The sequence below is a fragment of the Lonchura striata genome, chromosome 4, assembly GCF_050655825.1.
Source record: "Lonchura striata isolate lonStrDom1 chromosome 4, ASM5065582v1, whole genome shotgun sequence".
NCBI classification, from domain to species: domain Eukaryota; kingdom Metazoa; phylum Chordata; class Aves; order Passeriformes; family Estrildidae; genus Lonchura; species Lonchura striata.
Genome location: NC_140706.1, coordinates 43,215,047 through 43,235,758, shown reverse-complemented (window position 1 = coordinate 43,235,758; position 20,712 = coordinate 43,215,047). Strand labels below are relative to the sequence as shown.

The following is a 20,712-nucleotide window of genomic DNA, read 5'->3' as shown; positions in this document are numbered from 1 at the left end:
CTGTCTCTTCCTTTTCATAGCGAAGGAGGAAATGAGACTGATCTATAGCTCATGTGATGAGTGAAATCTCAGATCGAAGCAGATGCTAACTGCTATCAGAGCTGGTGACAAGGAACAGAGTAGGAATGTTGATACACTCTTTTCTGATTTTATATACAGCAATATGAATTCTAAATCCCAATTAGGTCCTCAGTTCTATCTGTGCAGCCTTTAAACTTTCAAATCAAAACTTAGAGGACATTTCCAGTGCAATCTGAATTTATTCTTCATGGTTATATATATTCGGTTCTACTAAACAAAACTCAACAAAAGTCAGTAAGTGCTGGACAAGGAGGAAATTATTTCAGCAACTTAGAAGAAACATGAAGAAACCAAATGGGTGCCATAGTACACATACAAAGCTACAGGGAGAAAAAAAAAATCAAGTTTACAAAGGTACAAAAATTCAATCTATGGTCACTGTGAAAGATTAAAAGTTATTTGTGCATTTTCATCTGTCTACACAGACAATCAAAGTGGTAATGCAACGAATTAAGCTTGTCCTGTTTTAAAGATGGAGATGATTTAACAGATATATGAATGCCTGTGTAGGCTTACAATGTGGGTGCAATTAGGATAGCTTTGGTGGAAACATTAAGCAACAAAACAGCCTACCCATTAATTCAAGTGTTCTCCCAGTTTCCTTTAAGAAACATTCAAGAGCACCCCTGAGGTGCCTCTTTAATCTGAGGGACAAAGAAGAAGAAATTTTATACAACCTCACACCAAGAAATACAATACATTACTAGGCCATTAATGGAGTATTTAATATTGATCTTTTGGTCCCAACAAAGGCTCATTCTCCCAGAATCTGTCTGAAACTACCCCCAAGGATCTCTTGTTAGTAAGGATTTTCATTTTTCTTTTAGTTTTTTGTAAATATTGGAATACCCAACTTCTCAGGATGCAACAGTTCCCATGAGTAATTAATGATAATCCCAAATGGTTCCAACACAATGAATCAAGCGATTCATACCATAATTCTGTTTTGCAATTAGGAGAGCAAACACAAACAGCAAGGCATTTTTTCTATCATGGTTTCAGAGACACAAGCTCACCTCTCCTGGCACAGATAATCAACATTATCTTCTCTCAGACTAAAGAGAAACTACTGCATAGAGAAATGAGTATTACTGACCTTGTACATCAGTCCTTTAATGGTTTACAAGCTATTAAATTAACATAAAGTTAGATAAACTTATCCTCAGTTATTGCTCTAAGGCAGTATTCTCCATGCCTCTTTTCAGACCAAGATTTACAAAGAAAACTCACAGAGCAACACAGATGTAGATATATGCAGAAATGCTGCTAAATTTACAGCAGTGGGAAGCTGCAATGCCAAAAGAGGTAAGGTGCCAAGTGTTCTGCTGAAACAGCTGAAAAACATAGCAATCAGTCCCTGATACTAAAGAGGGTTTGCAATTTTATTTTCTGCTTGGTTTAGTTCTCATAAGATTAAAGAGCAGTGTATGACAAAGCAACTCCTAAAAGTCCCTAAGGTCTTTCAAATTCTTTGAACAATCTAATTTTAGGACCAGGTATGGAAAATTAGAGATTCTCTTTATTTGCCTTGTACCAGCAGCCAGAATAAATTTTGCCAGAATGACTTTCGCTTTCTAGCAACTATAACATCACTGAAGTAGATAAATCAAGAAATTCCTCAGCATGGTATTGCAGTTTCTACCAAAGGCATCTAACATTTTTTCTATATTCATACAGAAGTATGAGATGAAAAAATTATGAGAGATACAAATAGAATAATCACTCTGGTCTACAGCAGCATACGTGTCATTCTATTGCACACCCAGAATCCAGTGGATTCCTTGGAAGCAGTTAGTCCATTCATACCATTCATATAAACACATGAAAAAACAAAAACCCAAACAAACAAAAATAAAACAAAAACAACCAAAACAAACAAACAAAAACCCCAACAACAACAAAAACCCAAACCAAAACAGAAAAAATATATCTAATTTCTCACATATGTAAACTCAGCTGATCCAGGCCTTCATTATTTTAAGAATGAATTGCCACAAGATAGAGGACAGACAGGCAGTTATTGAGACAATCTTGAAACTACACTCATTGAAAACATGTCTCAGGTTCTCAGTAACTTGCATACAGACACCCAGCATTTTGTATCATACTGTAGTAAATGGAGATATTCAGATTAACAGATAAACCCATTTCTGCATCCAGATTCATATGCAGTATTGTTAAGCCATCCTACAAGATCTGTTTCCTGGCCATCTAAATATTTTTATTATATTAGTATTTAAACAGGAAAATTTACATGTATCATCCTAACTGTTTAAAACTCAATTCTTCATAGTCCATGCCAACGGTTAACAATAGTTCAAGATAAAACAAGATAAAATATTGTCAGTATAATATAAACTCCAATTTCACCAAAAATAACTAAAAAAAAAAAAAGAAAGCATTACTCTAAGTGTTAGCAAAGCCAGTAAGTCTAAACTAAAAAAAGGCAGCTCTGAAGAAGACAGCAGGCACCTTTTAAAATAAGAATTTTATAATTTTATCAACAAGTTTATTCATTTCCCCCAACCAAGACTTTATTATCATTTCTAGCTTAGTTATCAACTCAAGTTTGGCCCATGACATAACATTCTAACTACTAAGAAAGAATAATGGAAGCATTTATTGGAAAAGGAAGGGCTGCTTGCTTTATACTTCCCATTTGTTTGCTAACAAAACATTCTGCCTAACTTTATAAAATAGCAGTCAGAATGAACAAACAGAAAATAATTAAAGCTTAAATGGGATACATTACTCTCCCCCAGTAAGCACCACTTCAACTGCAAAGCATAGAAAGGGTAAAAATCGAAACTGACTTTAAATTGACCGATTTTGTTTAAAAAAAAAAAGTTTTTGTTTGAAGAATTCTATTCTTACAATCTGATTCATATTTCCTTCCTAAAATCTGGGTGTATTTTATATCAATTCCCAAACTTGAAATAAAGGAAAAAAGCCAATCCTGTCAAATGGCATACTGCATGCTAGACCCTCCTGCTGCCTGCTGTTTAAATTATCATGCCAGTTTTCAAAGAGCTGCAAACTCTGAAGAAACAATACATAAAGGAGCTGATGAGCACCAGGAGCATGTTCAGGTGTTCCAGACACCAGTGTCCACCAAGACCAGGCTCCTGCAGCTCTGCTTTTGCTCATGTTCAGGGACTGTAATTCTACCCACACAAAGCAGAAGATCCTGTTCCTTCATGCAGTGGTAACAGGAGCATCTGCAACATGTACTATTTTTAGAACTAGTCCACTGGCAGCTCAGAGGAATGAGGACTGGAGAGCAGGGCACCGATCAGCACAGCGGCTGCTGCGGGTGACCCAGGGGATGTGCCAAGCTCCCCCTGCCCCTCACCACTACCTACAACATGGACTCAGCTGAGAAAAACCCGCTAGAGCCATTTTTTCACATCTCCTCAACTTGCTTTGAGATCTCCTGGGCACTCCTGACAGTTTTTGCACATTTCCAGTCCCAGGCAGCCAAAGCTTTGTGGGTTGCTCTGTGGTGATGTCTGCAGGCTTCTATTTGCAGCCCACAGGCTCGAGTATTTTGTAGACAGCTCAAGGCTTTGGTTGCATCACATGATGGCAGGTGCCAAATCCAAAATTTAGCCCTCTAATTCATACACACACTCTTAATCCTGTTCATAACTTCAGAACTTTCTTCCAATTATTTTGACCCACAGGAAGATACGTGTATGTGAGCACCAAATGATTTTTATATCTTGTAAGATCTCAAAATCATTATTCTTATCTAAACTGTACACTGTAAATTGGAGTAAAGCACTAGTTCATTAAATGATAATTCTGGCACGAGAAATTTCCAAGCATTAAAACATTAGAATGTCTTCTTGGATGTTCTATGAAATTCATTTCAGACACAGGAACTGAGCAACATGAATGGGCCATCTTACAGATGGTAAGGTAAGGCACATCCCATATTCAAGAGAGGAAAGTCCTAAATCTCCTCTCTGAAAAACCAAGCATTTTGGTAAGGTTTATACAGAATACCATTAAACTTTAATGTGTATGTCTCAAATACTGAGAAAGGCAAACACAGAGCCATTCAAGAGCCCCACCTTATTTTTAGCTTAACTGCTGCCCATAGGGCACTACAGAGACATTTTTTTTCTTCTCTCTGCCTTCAATCCCTCAAATAAATCCCCTTTATTGGATTATGGATTAATGCAGCAACTATAGCAGTAAGCTGTTTCCATGAGAATGAGAAAACATAAGTTGTATACCATTAAGCAGAGTAACATCTCACTTGCAACTTGTGAGTCTGTAGTGGATTGTCCATTCATTACATGAGAACAATATTTATGTTTTATTACATATATTTTGAACAAGATCAATAGCACAGAAATTTAGCACCTGCTAAAACAGTTCCACAAACATTAATTAATTAATTAATGTAACTACTTATTTCCTTAAGGCATCTAATGACCAGTAAATCTACTAGCAATTCATTTTAAGTCATTGCTCCCATTAAACAATTTTTAGTTATATGTATGTTGAAGAACATATTAATTTAAGATTATTATGTAAATTACAGGCTGTCCTTTCAATGCAGAATGGTGAACTACTGATGCTGCTTCTTTTTCACAAAGAAACAAAACTGTACTATTATACTGGCATCACAAATTGTGATTCCCTGAAACAAACACTCAGAACAGCCAAAGACCTCAAAACATCTGACAGATGTGTACTCTCCTTTTATAGAGTATGATGCATAAAATCAAATAATATGCTCCTGAATAAGAGAATTTCAGACAAAGTCAGTGGCAGAAGCTAGGAATAGAAACCTCGGTCCTTCCTACTATCACACCACTGCTCTGTCTGCATTTCCACCTCCAAAAGACTGATGTGAAAAAGGCAGCAACATGAGTTAAAAATAACTTCTGATTAGCAAGGTAGAAGCCCTTGAAAACTAAATGAACCAGAGTCTCACTCAAGGCTGAACTAGAACCTAAACTGAGGAAACTGAACATTGTAAGGCCAGGTTAATGTTTTGCTCATATTAAGTGAAATTGAGTTTGCTAAGACAAAAATTTTGGTCCAGTTAAGTGTTAAAAGCTCTCACCTATAAAGCTTGTTCTATTATTCAAACTAATATAGGTGAACAGACTAGGCACAGAAAACCTCCAGATTTGGAAAGGACAGAGAACAGCCTTTAGAACAACCTCAAGTTGAGAATATGAGTTCTGATTTCATCTGGGCTATGTTAATTAATATGAGGAGGCTGAAAACTTGTGAAATGGAAATTTTTTCTAGGAAAATGGCCGAAGTCAAAAAGCATTTGTCATTTAAGAAGGGCAGAATAGACAATTATTATTTACATGTGATATACTGAAGATATAAAAGAGTGGGAAAATTAATGCAATTTCACAAAACACATTTCTTGAGACCAGGACAGTCTTGCTTGCCTGAAAGACTAGAGTGACTATGTCTTTTCTCATTTCTAGATGTGTGTTGACTTAAGTGCTTCTCAGTTCTTCGATTTCCCTCCTTTTACTCCCATAACAACATTTGGTGGCCTATATTGGATTTTAGTTGCGGGGAGAACAAATATTTACCATGGGAAGATGAAGATTCATTGGCAAGGTTTGCATTTGTTGCTTTGCAAGGCCTGGTACTATTTGATGCAAATTCACCTAAAAAAGTTTGGCTCTGATTATGGTAGGGGATTATTAGGGAAAAGTGTTGAAATTTCTTCCACATATCATTTCCCACTATAGCTGTAACATTCAATCATTTTCAGATTCCAAGCCACAATGCTAAGCCACTATAGGGATTTTTCTTGCTGTATTACAGCAAATTCATCCTGGATAGTCAAAAAAAATTACTATTTTTCTTTAGCAATAGTGTTCTGAGGTATATGCTTTGAAAGATGAATATCAAATGCACTCTTCTTCCTGCAGATGAAGTGGTATCTAAGGGCTATACAGTACACATTTAATTGTATGTCACAGATGGCTGCTGGTTTTAAAACAAACAGATGTTTGTCGTATCTTCTTTCTTCAATACATGCCGTTTGTGGGCTGCCAGTCCATATTGAGATGGACGTTTAGGAAGCTGATTTTGATGAAGAAATTGTATAATGAAAAAGCTAACTGCAGCACCGTGCTAGACAGCTAAAACTCTTCAATTTGTTTTATTGCTTTACCTTTCCTTAAGCTATCTTTCCAAGGAAAACTACACCAGAATTGCCAGTTTTCTGTTACACAAACAGCTGGCATCAATTGCTATCACACACTCCAGTTACAGATGGATGTGCAGTCATAACATCAACACAGCTTCCAAACCAGTTCCCCAACAGTGGGCTGTCAAAACACAAGCTTCCACGGAGTAGTACAAAGGGTTAAAAACATTATTTGAAGCTCCACAATCTCTTCAATGCCATAGTTATAAGGATCCTTTGGACATACAGAATCTACAAATATGAATTGTGTTTAGTCAACTGCTGCCACACTGACTATTCATGGTACTTTTATAGTAACTGTTGCACTGCCAAAATCCTTGTATACCTTAACTGATTCTAAGCAATACTGAGAACATAAGTCACCTGTAAAATTTGCACATTGGGAAACTGACCTACAGACCCATCGGCAAGTACAGAATTGCTCAGGAACATATTTGAGCAGCTGTCAGAAGGGGGTGCTAACACGACCTCTGGAAGGGGCAGCTCCTTTAAAAATCAGGCTGACTCAACTGATTTTTATGCTGACAAAAGAAAACCACATATTTTGAAGAGGTACAAAACTACTTTGACAACATTAAAATGTAAAACAAGGGTGGGAGGGCAAAACTGAACAAGAAAAGGAGTACAGGAAAAATACTGCAGCCAAAAGGAGATAGGGAGATAGCACCAAGGCTGCTAGAGAGCAAAACAAATCTCAGGCACATGCTGAAACACCAGAGAGAAGGAGGAAAAGCAGCAACCAGAAGAGACAGGCAAGAGGAAACTGCATACAGTGCCAATCACATATCCTACCCAGCTCCTCACAGAAAGGGGAAATGAAAAAATGTGCTGTTTTCCCTGCTCTAAGTTTCCTCCATGCGAATTTTACATTAATGACATTTTGATGCTATAGGATTCAGAAGAAAACTAAAAACAGTCCAAAGGTACTTCCTGTAAATAGCACTGTTGAGCTATAACTGTTAACCAGAACAGAATGGCAACCCAGGTCCTCTCTGACCAGGATCAGCAAGGCACAGTCTGAACACATAGTCAATGTGGCTGTTTGTCCTCAACATCTTATGCAAGCTCACCCAATCTCATTCCTAATCTCAGAAACAAGTTTATAGCAACAACCGTCTCAAAAATGAAATGTAGACAAATTTATGCATGGCCAGTTTCACTGCTTGTCATAGTTCTCCCCAAATTGTTGCAGGGAATACTTGTTTTTCCTGAGGAATGAGGAGCATATTAGGGTACAAAACTGCTCCATGAGAAAAAAAAAGCAATTCAAATACTTTATCTGCATTACAAGTAGAGTTACCACTATAAACTAGACTCACCAACCATAACCACCAAGCATAAACACAATACCTACAACAAAACTCAAGAGTGTAACTAAAGTGCAAAATATATTCCAGCAGCTGCTCCCACTTAAATGACAAGTGCAAATCTGCAAAGTAGAAACCAGCCAGCTACAGAACACTCATGCTGCACTGTACTGCCCTATCCCTAATAAAAAAGTATTTACAGAGAATGATAAATTGGTTTCATACAGTGCTTTCATTAGAGAGAAAGTCCTTAATCCTTTTAATAATGATTATAACTTCATGTGTTATATAATGTAAATACATTTGGCAAATCTGAACCCCCACTTCTACTGCAACACTATTATTCTAATTAGAGGAGTATGCTCATCTTTAACAAGCAATATGGTAAGTTTTTAAAGCAAGCTGATGACTACAAAAAATTACTGCAATGTCATCCCACCTGAAAGTAACCTTTCGTTACACAGACATCAACTTTAAGAGCTGCTTATTATCATTAACAAAAGTCTACAGCATCTAACAAATTAATTCTGTGTCTTAAGCATACAGCCAGAAGAAAAAAAATAAGAGCTATTTGCTCATTTAAATAAATTCTTAGAAGTAATTCAAGAAATAAAATAAGGTCACCTAATTCAGCCACAGGCTATGGTTAAGTCATGTGTGTTAATCACTTAATAAACAATAAACAAATCAAACAATCAGTAGTAAAAACAGAAATTTTTTGAAAACTAAATATATTTTTCATTCAGAAGTGAATGAGTACCTGCTTAATATATTTCCTTACAGTTAGGACATAAATACCTTCTTTCTTTACACATAGGTTCCATGAAAAACAGCCTTCAGAATGTCAGTCCTGCCTTTTCTTGTTTCAGGTGGTTCACTACACTGAGCCACCTAGTAAGAAAAGCAACAGAGGTACATGGTATCTTGATTTTTAAGTTGCTGAACTCAAGACACAGCACTGCATTGCTCTTTTCCCTGCACACTTTCCTTCTTCACAAAAAACTTTTTATTGTGCTTTAACAGAAGGTCAATGGCTATCACTTCTCTACTCCAGCACAATGGTGAATTGAAACAAGAACCCATAGCTGTTTAGACCGACAAAGCAACCAGTATGTCTAAGCCAATAAAGCGATTTGTTCATTAAAGCTACTAATAAAGCAACCTTTTGTTAGTCTATGAAACATCAGAAACCTCATAGAATGCATTTAACTATGCTTTTTTTAAAATCACCAACTCAGAAGTTCTAAAATCTGTTAACTTCTCCACTTCCTTAAACTGATAGTAAAATACCTTTGTGTTGACTTTTCAAAACAGCAAATGCAACATAAACTTTCTTGCCTGTTCATCATCAGAAACATTTAGGGGTTTTGGTGAAGAGATCCCCCCTGACAAGAGCTCAAATCCATCATATTAATGCATTATGTAAACCTTCCTATGCAACACTGACAACCTGCACTAGCGACCACCACAATTATGCACAACAAGAACAAAATCATTCAATGGGCACACTCAGTTTGGACCCAAAGATTCATTTGGATTTGACAAACAAAAATGAGAAGAGCTGTAGTGAGCAAAGACCAAAAATACTGTTGGCACTCATGTCCATTGCCTTCAATTAAACTGAAACAAAGTCTGAACCTAAGTCCCCAGCACTTAGTGTTGCTGTCTGGAGAGGGATTGTAACTGCCAGCACTAACAGGACAATGGCCACAAACTTCCTCCAAACAACATCAGTATTTTTGCCTTCACTTTAGCTGCACTATACCAGCAGTCCTGGGAACCATTAAAACAAAGTCTCCACCCTTACTCACAATTTCTAGACTTGCTTTGTTAACAGGTAGCTCCATTATAATGTGATTAGAGACTGGGCCACCAAAAAGGAAGGAAAAAAAAATCCATTTTCCATCTAATTACCATCAGCTAGACAAAAAAGGCCAGGCAGTTATTTCCTCTAAACTTTTATGTTTAGAACCTACAAAAGACAATTTCACTAGCATCAATATACAAGTATCAAAGCTGCATAACGTGTTAACACAGAAAATAAAGCAAAACAGTATGTGAGGGGGAAAAGTATATGTTCTCTTTCTCCTATTTAACAGCGAAATATCCCTTTTCTAGAAGCAATATGAAGTCATTATTTTGCTGCTGTTTCTCATCTTTTCATCAAGCACACTGCAACTACTGCATATTTTTATATGCACAACAACCCAAGCAAAAAAAGCAAGTTTCATCCTTATTACTGCAACTTCTCCAGAACAAGATTCCCATTTGTTACACTGGATATAGCATTTGAATTCTCAGTGGAAGTTCTTGTAACAGAATGACAGTAAAATATTTGTCCCTACTCAGAGATATGTACAATCAGCCAAAGTTCTATCCTTTGCTATTCAGAAAAAAAGTAACCTTTATTTATAAAATAAACAAGTCTGCTATCTAGGACAGAGATACCATCCCTCCCTCTACACTGTGACTCTCACTATCAAGCCATGAGATTATATCCTCCTCCTGGAATTAAGTGCTTATTCTAACAATAACACTTAATAGCATGTGAAACTTTTCAATTAAACAGTTGTCAAGCAGCCTGATAAGGCACAGAAAAACAGCAGATAGCTGAAACAAGTCATGCAACAAGTTTTGCAGACTTCCTAGTTCCTGCCAAACAAATAGTTAATCAATGAGTAGTCAAAAGGCAAACAAATAACCATTAAAATTCACAGCAAAAAGATAGACAATTTTATTTTATCATAAATTTTCAACCACTTTCTAAGGTTTTCACCTAAAGCTTTTTTGGACTTTGAAGCCTTTTGCCTACTATTGCACCACTGACATGTGCTAGCACAGAAAAAAAGCAGGACAAGAACTATTGCAAAGACACTGATTCTAAAGTTACACAATGCTTTTCTCACATTCTCTTTGAGAGAGGATACATATAACTTTCAAACAGCAATTAGAAGTAACTTAGACATAATATTTTCCTATTTAAGTCCTGAAGTCACACTTTGCTAACTCTCCCTGCCTGTACCTGATCAGGTCTTCCAAAAATTCTACAGTCTAATATTAATTTAGACTGAGAAGATTCATACAAGAATCAATCAAGAACACAATACACTGCCTGATATTTGTGATCAACTGCAGTTTTCAGTTTGCTTAACTTCCAAAATTAATCCTCTCCTTCAGTTCTGTTCTACTCCTCTCACAGTACAAAGGCAGTGGAATTTATGTTCCTAAATGACTTAAGCATACTTGAAAAGTCCCTCTCTTCAGAGATTAACTTCTTGCTCTTAGAAGTAAATAAACAGAAGCTTAGACTAATGATTTTTTATCAATGGAAACTGAGAATTAGCTCTTTTCTGAAACAACAAAAGTACACGACTAAGAAATTTGACAAATTTACATTTGTAGCTACTGATGCAGCAAATATTATGCAAGTGCATAGCTTTTTACAGGTATTCTTTTGGCCAAATCTAAGTGTATATTCCAGTGACTGCAGGATCAGACCTAGATTTCATTTATCTTATATTCACCTGTACTCCAGAAGAGCTAATATGATAGTCTATCACTAGTGGCAACAGAAAATTAACCACTGAGTTAAAATGCTTCACAAGTATCTTTAGATTTTTCCTCTGTACTAGCAATCAATTTAACATTAAAATTAAAAAAAAACTTCAAAAAAATTTAAAAGTCTATGGTGATTATATAAATTACTTAGATAACCTAAATAATAACTAGTTTTTTAAACAAACACTCTAAGTTACATGCCTTTAACACCTTAACACCTCAAGTTGTCGCTTGCAGAACCCTTCTATATATTTCTATAGATAATACATTCTTAATATGTATACATTTATAGGAGTGTTTAAGAAATAGACTCTGTAATCTATTCTTATAGATTCTTATTCCTAAACACAATCTATTAGTATAGATCTACAAATCACCCAGTTAAATAAAGGCTTTAGAGGTATACAGAAAACCAATAAGGATTAAATTTACTTTTCTTCACAAAAGTACTCACATGGGATGATAATAAAATTGAAGTTCACAATGCACTCTTAACACCACAGACCAAAGAGAAAACTTCAATTACAAGAGCTGAATTTTTGTTTGCTCTGCCTGGTTGCAACAGTTTTAATGCTAACATGGGAAACTTGCTCTTTGTCATTTCAGATAGATCCTAGTGTTTCTTTATTTTTTCTATGATCCATAACATCAATGGAGTGAAACTTCGGAGTTGCTAAGCTGATGTTCTAACCACATTAAAAGATGACCACAGGAATTGCTATTTCCTGGAGACACAAATGAGAATTCCTCATCCTTACTTGAGTACCCATGATTTTTACAGGGTCAAGCAATACTTTAGCAATCATGCCCCCAGTACAGCCTAAACTTCACATGCAGTTGCCATTTGTATGGTTGACTCTAATGATGAAACACGAGTAAGCACGGGTACCCAAACAGCACCTCCACATTTCTACAAGGAAAATCACACACAAAAATTCTACAAGGAGCATCTGTCGTCTTACAGAGGTGAACTCTTACAGCAAAACGTGCTTAAATATACAAGAACTGGGACCTAAAAAAATGGTCTCTTTAGGAACAGAGATCCCCATGTCAAGAGACTATGCCAAAGGCAAGTGCCATGAAAGGCAGAGAATAGTAGTTGTTCATTGCTCCCTGCAACACAAACACAAGGCAACACCTAAGGAAGCCAGGAGAACTCTTCAGGCAATATCCAGCATAACTGTGGGATTAGTTGCGAAAGGATGCAATGGAGCTGAAAAATTTACAAGTACAAGTTCTCAGAAGAGAAATCATTCAAGAATTTCTGAATAAAGAGAAACAACTTCTGGCTCAGAGATTCCATAACTGAAAGTAGCTGGGGAACAAGTATGAAATGAAAAGCATCTAAAATTGATCTTGTTCTCAATGTTCCACATGAATCCACTTACCCATTTTTTTTTTTTGAGATGGGTCATGAAAATAATTAGGGAATTTCTGGGTTCCTGGACAAGATTTTCTCTTTTATGGCTATCAGATACAGAATACTAGGCTAGAAAGAACACGTGTCAGTGTGAAACAGTGGGTCAATTTTTCTAGAATACATTTAAAGCTTTTTATTAAATGCAATTTAAAACAGAACATGTCAATAAAAATACATAAGTATTTTAAATTTTGGACACCCCTCCAAAAACTGCCATCTTAACAAAAGATATTATACTCAAATGTTTTAATGAGTTTGATCTTTCATACAAAATATTAGTTACAAAATTATATTTCTTCTGGAATAACATTATTGATTATTCTTCACTGAAATATCTACAACAGTTTCATGATTTTGCTTTCTAGACACTGTATCTGTGCAAGCACTTACTGGGCAACAGAATGGTTCTACTACTGAACAGTTCCAGCTGCTATTTTTCTCCAGAGAAAAGCTAAATTACTCACTTTGGGTTTATTTGCAGGTTGTTTTCCCTACTGAAAACAAACAGAAAAATGGAAGAATATGTCACAGGCGTCAGGCTTCCTAATTCACTAATTAGGAAGACCTCTACAGCCTGTTTGTTCCCTTTCCACTGCACATCTCAATGTTTCTGCCATCCGAATCCCAGATCTCCTAGACAATGCACTCAAAGTGTAAGACTACTTAAGCACAAAAGCTTCTCAGCTGCCACCACTCCACTATACAATTTGGAGGAGTAGGACAGAGCTAACAAACCTCAATCACCAACACCTCGGAGAAAATATGGTACGTTTGCATTTTTTCATTTTATTAACAGAAATCAGAACTGAATGATTCTACAGGAACAAGAGAAAAAATATTTATAAATTATAAAAAATTACATTCACTTCCTACTAAAAATACTTGGCTTTAGAATGTGAGAAAACACAGTACTTACCTGCATTTGAAAGAGCCAGTAAATATGATTTAATGTGTTACAAACAAATAAGCCATTCATGCATAGCAAGCTAGCTGAAACAATTGTTTGGAGAAAACGATTGTAAAACATATGCAGGTTAATATCAGAGAATTTACACAGCATGGTTTTTGGAAAGGAAACCACGCTTTTTTAGACTAGCAGAATTTTATAATAACAGTGAACTAGGGAGAAATTGCTGAAAGAAAGACTTTTGAAAAACCTCCCTCAAAGTCTCAAGAGGCCATTAAGTAAAATTAATATTGGTGTTAAGGGAAAACATTCGTGTTTGATGCCAGCAGTAAAGCATCAAAAGAAAAAGCAGTAAGTGGTCTGTTAATTTGCAGAAAAGGGTTAACAGCAGAAGGCCACAGATCTGCACTAGAACTGCAACACATATTCCCTAATGGTCCAGAAAGCAAAAAGCAGCAGCAAAACTCATTCACAGAAAAGATATTAAGGTTAAGGGAAGAAACCTTAAGCATTTCATGTAGTCTAACCAAGCTAGATGAAATGGAAAATACATGACAGACAAAAAAAACAATCAACAAGGTATTGGGTGTCCAGGTGAATATTTTACTCACCAACTTCCTGGACAACAAATTCAGAAAGAAACATACTGACCCTTGATAGTCCATAGAAGAGTAATACTCAGCAAAAGAAAAAATTAGGATGTGCATTAAATATTTTGGAGAATATTATAATTGGTACATTACAAACTCAATTCAGCATTTTAAATAGGCACTTTGTAAAATATACAGCACTCCTACGCAGGCATAAAAATGGTTTGAAATGTAGTTAAACTAAAAGTTAAAAAAGGTGATATTTAGTAAAAGGCATCTTAAAGGAAAAGCCAAAACCATCAAAAAAGTTTAGGTATGTTGATTGTAACAGAAAAGGTATAGGGAAAAAAAAGCCACTAAGAACCTTGCTTAACTGGATTTTTATAACAAAAAGAATACATTCCACAAAACTTAGTTAAAGCATCACAAATAACATAAAGAAGAACAGAACTACTTGAAGCTTTATACATTAAGCTTCCCAGTGCCACAATACATCTTTTTGAAAAGTGATTCTGGAAAGAAAGATACACACACCTTATAATGAAGTCCCACTGCTTTTCTGGAGATGGCAACTGATAGGCAGAAAGAACATATGTTAAACTCTCAGCTTCACAATCAGTAGAATTCTTGAATGGAAATTTTTCCCCCTTTGGCAGCAGCCACCAAGCCCAGCTCTGCAACCATCACAGCACATGCTGCCTCTACCCCAGCTAGCAGGCAGGTTATGTGGGGAGTGGTGTAATAGTCAGGCTGCAGGATCTGACATGTTGTGATAAGGGAGGTCACAGGAGATAACAGGACAGTAATCAGGACTGTTACTGCAGTGATGGGATACAGCAGCAGACAGAGGATACAAATCCACAGGAAACTAGGTTTTGCTAGCTCCGCTGCTCACAGAACAATTTGTTTCCCTTGTGTTTTACAGATTTGAATACTAATATTTCTGTACATTGCAGCTTTAATCACTGTGTTAAACGTAGCTCTACTGAATAAAAGGATTTGTTTGTCCAGATTGGCGTGCTTATGACTCTGATATGAAGAGAACTCAAGGGAAAAACCTTTGAAGATCACGCACATGCTCTATTTTAAAGGCTGAAGTGGCAGTAGTGCTGAAGGTGGTTTATATCATGCATATAGTTTACAGCATGATACATATGACAATACTTTTGCAGTTTAGGATAAGGATTGTAAACACTTTCAGATTACTTAAATTTCTCTTGCTGTTAGAAGGGCCAATACCGCTCTCTCCCTTCTGAAAAGGCTAAGAAGTCAGGCAAGAGTAGCACTCATGCTGGTTCACAAACAGCTGGATTTCAGAAGCAGACGGCACAACCACAAAAGTGAAGAAGGAATAGGGGGAACAAGATCAGCCCTTTCAGTTATAGCACATGCTCCACACCGGTTTCAGCAGATCATCAAACCACAACCATGAGTTTTCAGGGCACAGTTAAGCTGATCTAATGGCCAGCCAGTGCCTAAAGGATTCACTGCCAGCTGTGCATCTCCCGTGCCAGCTCTAACGCACATTTTGCGTCACACTGAGACAACTCAAATTGCATTTTAGTTCCCTTCTCGCTTAAATTCAGAGAACTTAACTTGTAGAAAATCAATAGCACAATATTAATTAGAATAATCTTAACAAAAAAATAGATTAAACCAATAGTTAGTGCAGGAAGAGATATGGAGAAGCTGTTGGGAGCCATTCCTTACAATAGCCACTAAGCAGGTCAAATACAATATGAAATTATAACCCCATAAAGGACAAGTGAATATAACATTTCAACCTTTGTGACATTTGAAATTATTTTATCAAGGAAGGGTAAAATGTTTAATGATGAGTTTCTCCTTTTTAATCTTTGCTAGGTCGTGCCTGACCTACGCAATCAATTTTGTTCCCACTGCTCTGCAGTGTAAACAAACAATAGGAATGAGAAGGACCAAAACGTTAACATTTCTTTTGTGCCACTAAACAAGCTTTTGTTTTGCCAGTCGTTCCCAGCACCCCTTTGAAAGGTTCCCACAGCCCATGTAAACAACTGCAAGCTGAGCAGGATGACTGTACAAACCTCCTACATAGGCAGGCAGCAACCTCAGCATGCAGCTCCCCTCACTAGACAGCCACACACCCACCCCATGACAGGGGACACCACCCACCTCTACTCTTCAAACAAAACTCCTGCTCCTGAGTCACACCAAGTGTTATCTACTGCTCCCACCAGGCCAAATGTCGGTAATGGCAGAGTTGAATTTTGACCCTCAATTATTCCACTATCAGCCCACTACTTTTTTGTAGCACATCAGGAATTACTTTATTTCAGAACAGTCAAGCTTAACAGTGTTCAAAGCACAAATAACAACAGATTCATCATGGCAATAAGCTATAAACTGGTAATACAATACACAACCTGAAATCATCGAATCAGAGAATGGTTTGGGTTGGAAGGGATCCTAAAGGTCATGTAATTCCAACCTTTTTGCCATGAGCAGGGACACCATCCCCTATACCAGGTTTTTCAAAGCCCCATTCAGCCTAACCTTGAAGATGAGATGAAAATACAGGATGTCCTGAAAACAAACTAAATGTAACTGTGCATGTCAAATTTGCTTTGCTACAGCAAGCCATGTCTAAGAGCTGCCCTAGCTGTAGTGCACTCAGCTATGCAAAACTTTCAAATTTAGGTTAAACATCTGGACAACCTAAGGAAGCAGCAATTATGGAGATAATCAGGATTATTAACAGAAGCACTTCTGTATTATAATATTGCAAAATGTTAAGTTCAGCCACCTGTGTATTAGAGTCCACCTAAGATACTATTAGTAGGACCTCTTTCACACATATAATCACTCCTCTGAAGACACATAATGTCAAAACATAGTTAGTATTACTACCATATTATTCAGCGGCCACCAAAGCCTGCATGCTACTCTTGACATGTTTCATGAGCACCAAGTGGCTGTTCAGCTGTGTATCACACAGTTGGTAGAGTGGAGCAAGTGCAGGGCAGCACAAAGTCCAGCAAGCTGGGAGTCAAGCGGTGTCCAAGTCTAGCTCTTACCCAGACCGCCAACAGCACAGTCAGAATCCACCTGCTGACAGAGATAACACAACTTACACACCATGAAAGCAGAGGGATATAACTGCCCCCTTCCAGCAGAAGTTTGTCATAAGGGTCATGTCTGCCCCATCTTGGTTTTTATATGGGCCAGGAGGGGGAAGAATAGCAGGTTTGATCATTGTCTCCCTCCCCATGAACTCTTGCAGCAAATATTAAGTTAAGAGAAAAGCAATCCCCAAACACAGTGCCCCAAATGAATTATTTCAAACCCATTCTTGCTGAAAGATCAAATAGGGACTGCTATTTAGATATGTGGAGAAAGAAACAGTTTCTGAAGTTCTCTGGGAAAAAAAAAAAAAAAGAAAAAATAATTTAAAAAAAATAAAACCACTGGAAACCACAGCAACTCTGCCTTAGCATGCTTCAAAGGATGCTGAAGATTAGCCCTCAAGATCCATAAAAACTGTCACTGTTGTACTCTGTAGTAAAGAAAAAAAAGAGTTACCTGTCATGCAGTGATCCACCCACTCAGAGAAATGCCACAGATCTGCAGACACACTCATCAGCTCTGGCAACAGCAGATGAAACTGCCATAGCAGAACTCAGAAACAAATGTTTAAAATAACTTAGACAAGGGTATCCCCAGGATCACAGTTTCAGGGTCCTTTTCTGTTGTGCCAGATCATCTCTCACTTTGAGTATCATTGCATGAATTAGAACAAAATTACAAGCTACAAACAGCAAGAGAAGTAGACACTCCTGGCAAACTGCAGGTTTACTGGCCCAGGCTCAAGGCCACAAGTAATACAGCTTAGCAAAAGACATAGTGGTGAAGCAAAGGTGAAGACATCCTGTTTTCAACAGAGATTCAGCACTATGCCAAGCTGTGTGGGGTCACACTTGCCACAAGAGATGAGTAATATGTCCTCAGAGAGGTCTGAATCCATGGCTGTAGTTTTGGTTATTATTTAATGGTTATGGCCTTGAACACTAAAGAAAATTCTCTCTAGTATATTCTAAAGCCTTATTAGGCTTTAGGAAACAAAAGCAATGTACCCACAACTGTCAGGTCTAGCACAGAAATGCTAGATTTTGCAGCTACTGCAATAGCTAGTGAGCAACTTCTCAAGCATGAAGTATGCTACAATGCTGAAAAGGCTTACACTTGCCAGGGAACACACTGAGCAGCTTACCCTCCTAAAAAGGGAACTTGAGGAAAAGCTTGAAACCTTTTCTTCCCCGTTGGCTTATGATGCTTTGGGCTTGTTAGTCATTTAGTAAGACAAGTAGCTTGTCCTGAAGTAGCCTGTTCAGTTCTGAATTCCCTGTGACTACTGTCATTCCTGTAGATATATAGGGACATTTATATTTATGTGTCCTATGAAACACATCACATATTTTACATAAAGACAGTAATAACCTTTCACATGAAATTTTGCAATACAGCAAACTAACTCCCTATAAGCACAGGCAGATCCTGCATGCTGCAGCAGAACTAAATATAAAGTTTCACTTTTAAGAAAACGTAGTAGACTTTATCCTGAAAAGCATATGCTCCAAAGTATCCACCAGTGTCTGTGAGAACACAGAGCTAATGTGTGCAGTAAGGATATTATGATGGTCAAAGAGGGCAGAGTTTAAGTAGATACTGTCAACAACACACACCCAGGGTTTGCAGCTCCTGTCCTTCTGAAATTCACAGCAGTTGCCACAACCTACACAAACACAAAGCCACAGCCAAGTAACTCTGACTCTGCATGACCAAATTAAGGAATCCTTCAATCTATCAAAAAGGACCCACCAAAACGTCATGTGCAATCGAGTCTCCACCACCACCCTCAAGTTCTTTGATAAACCCACCAAGGAAACACACAGGAAAAGTCTCTAGAAAACCGTATCATATAAAGGTCACCTCCCACATTCCAAGCCATCCAGAGCAACATTTCTTAAGGATTAAGTGCTGAAGAGGGAGAACAAGCTCTGACACTGGACCAGGAAATTGATCCAACAGGAAAAGGGTACACTGGAACAAATACAATGATTATCCCAGAATCAGTTCAGATATTTTATTTTCAAGGAGAGCCCCATGTGTAAAGAGGGAGAACTGTCAGGGGAAAGATTTAATTTATTAACACAACCTAGGATACTAGAGTGGCGAGATTTATTGATTGAGGTTTGTAAGGAGTTTAAGGGGAAATTATTGCAACTCTGTTGCAACCCTCCTCTAACCTCCCACTCGCCACAGCTCCCCAGCTCAAGGCCAGGTCTCACCACAGCACATGGATGCCTCTCCGCTCCACCCAGGGCAGCCCTCCTGCCTCAGGAAGGAGGCAGAGCTTGTGCTTAGAAAGTGTTCAGCAGTATGCCCTTCCTTCTTGAGTGCGCTTCATCTCAGCCTGTCCATGCTGAAGAGTTCATAGACTTCCCAGTGCTGCTTCTCCAGAGAAGTATCAGACAGGTCACGCCATCCACAACACTGAAAGGTTTTCAAGCAAAAAAGCATTTCACAACATCCACATTTTGGACAACTCTGAATAGCCAGCCTTTGAACAGGAAGCATTACTTCACTACTTCAGAGCCAGCCCTCTACTGTAAGCAGCCATCCAGTCTCGGGTCACAAGACGAACTAGACTCACCTAGGTCAGCTGAGCAGGCACTACCCGCAAGAGGTTTCTCCAATACTGGAGTTTGGAGACCAAGCAATTTCAAGAAACCCATTCCTTTCCCCTCCACATCCCAATGACCCCTGCCCACAAAACATTTAAGGTACATCAATATGTTAATCAGTTTCATAACAACGTATTTGGATTACAAAAATCTAAGCATCACTTGACCTTTTATGAGCGTATTAAAGGAAAACTGGTTTCCTTTTTTTTTTCAGTATAAGCTAAGGTAAATAGGTAAATAGCATTGCAAAATGTATCATACTTGTATAGCTCTAAATTACAGCCAAAACTGAAAATAGCACATACTTTTTTGTTTGGTTGGGGTTTTTTCTTTATTTCTTTTATATCTTAATTAAAACATGCCATGCTTCTCTATTTTATGGCCATATTTGTCAGAAAACCAGACAAATTCTACTAGTTCCTAGTGCAATAGCCACCATCAATCATGTTGAAGGGATTTGGATCAGGGGAAAAAAGAACTGTTTGAGAGCAAATCTTCTTGTTCCAGCTACCTGTAAGCACACAGCTGCTTAAACCATCACACCAGAAGTGTGCCACCAAAACAGCACACACCAACACTTCATCCCCCACAAAACAAAGCCAACTCAAGCTCAAGACTCGGACAAAGCTTACCTAAAACAAGCCAGTTTTGGACAATATTTCACACACCTCCTCTTACCAACCAGCTATGGGTGCTGTATCCTCTAGCTGATGGTAACATCTTCAATTGCCCCAGCAAATGAAAAGATGTCTGCTGGTAGGTTAGGCATGACAAAGAAAAAAATGCATAGTTTCACCCCTGTAAAAATAACTGCAATTGTGTCAGAGAACACTGAGAAAACAAAATAGAGAAGAGTTCCTGAATTACACAGATCTGTCTATTTAGCAAAAACGAGCAGTCTTGACGAGATGAAAACATATTTTTTGC

The 20,712-nt window shown here is 37.6% G+C and overlaps 1 protein-coding gene across 2 annotated transcripts in view; it reads right to left on the bottom strand.

The window, feature by feature from the left end:
• Positions 1-20,712, bottom strand: part of FBXW7 (F-box and WD repeat domain containing 7) — a 174,800-nt gene that overhangs the window by 150,228 nt on the left and 3,860 nt on the right. Inside the window, exon 1 of one of the 2 annotated variants that reach the window (XM_085578882.1) lies at positions 14,597-17,105. The exons of the other annotated variant lie outside the window; for it this stretch is intronic. The gene's annotated coding sequence lies outside the window, so the exon portion shown is untranslated. Of the gene's footprint in view, positions 1-14,596; positions 17,106-20,712 lie in introns of those variants that run through there. 2 annotated transcript variants of the gene reach the window in all.